Below are 1,424 nucleotides of genomic sequence, written 5' to 3'. Positions count from 1 at the left end.
AGGTTAGACGGTCTGAACAAACATGGGATGATGCAAGTGGCGGAACGTGAAACTTGTTTTGAACTGCCTGGCGACAGCTTTCCCTGCAGTGCAGGCGTACAAAGCGCGTCCGGCAGGCGGCTCGCACCGCCAACAAGCGTAACTCTTAACTGCTTAGTGCGGCCGGCCGAGCGTTATCTACTACAGTGCGTGGCGACGAGGCCCCAAGACAATCCTATAGCTGCCCCAGATACGTAATAAGAAAAAGCATAATTGTGTGGGCGTAATTCGGAAAGAAAACTTGGCATCAGCTTTTTTTTTTTTTTTGGGGGGGGGGGGGGGGTTATGCCAATGCAACAACAGTGCGCGCTTTCAAAAGTTTGTATGAAAGGGGGGGGGGGGGTGAGGGGCAGTGGCCTACTTTGGGGGGCAAGGTACTACCACTGGGTGGTGATTATTAAAGCGGCGTTTTTAGCTTTCAACTCAAAATGTTGTGAAGCCGGATTATTTCTGTGACTCTAGACGGAATATAGGGTGTGGCTTACAGTTCGGGTATAGATACGGCGTCAGTATATTTGTGCACCACTAGAAGAAGCACATTCACAATCCGTGTTAATTGTTGTGTTACAGGGGGGCGCATCTACTCCTTCATAATTTGGCTACGGAGACAGTTTGGTGCTTGATTTAGCTTATATTAGGTAATGGTTGTGGTGGGACTCGGGGTAGTGTTTAGGCCGGCAATCCTTCAGCCAGAGGGATGATTACGTCCGGGAGTAAAGCGAGAGAAAAAAGGGTTTATTCTACACATTTACAGTGGCTCCAAGTATGGAAGCCTACTCCATGGGAGTGAACTTTGACTGCCTCAGCTCACTACATGTCTGAGTACTTATCAGAACACGTCAGGACACACGCATGCACCCAAGGTGTCTGCTTATAAAGCAGTCGTCTTCCCTAGTTGACCCGACTGGGGAATCTGATGATCTTGGTGCAGCCAGTCAGAGGGGTCGTATTGTTCACAGAGCTCCGCCTCTAATGTTGCACCCTCGGAAGCAAAGAAGAGGCAATCTGGAAACAGGGATTCACACTCCTTCCACGAAAGTCGGCGACTTTGGTTTCTTGCTCTCCGTGACGGTGATCTTGCCGGGGTCGAGAGAGTCACCTTCGTGATGGTCCCCGCTTCCACGAAGGGTGGCGGTTGTGGTAGCTTCGTGAGCTTCTTTGTCATCACGTCCCAGCCGGTGTCGGGCACTGTCGCCGTCTGGGCGACGCTGATGAAAGGGCCTGCCTCGATCGAAACAATCAAAGAATGCGCCCGTCCGATTCGGGCGCAACAGTTGTGAGCCATGAAATTCGTCTCATACGAGGGTTACGTTTAGCAGAGGGTGTACCGGCCTATAAGACGGGTTGAAACTAGTCTGAGCTAGCCGGGATAACTTGCAAAACTC

The sequence above is a fragment of the Dermacentor silvarum genome, chromosome 1 (genome assembly GCF_013339745.2).
Source record: "Dermacentor silvarum isolate Dsil-2018 chromosome 1, BIME_Dsil_1.4, whole genome shotgun sequence".
NCBI lineage: Eukaryota > Metazoa > Arthropoda > Arachnida > Ixodida > Ixodidae > Dermacentor > Dermacentor silvarum.
Note: the sequence above shows the minus strand (reverse complement) of the source record.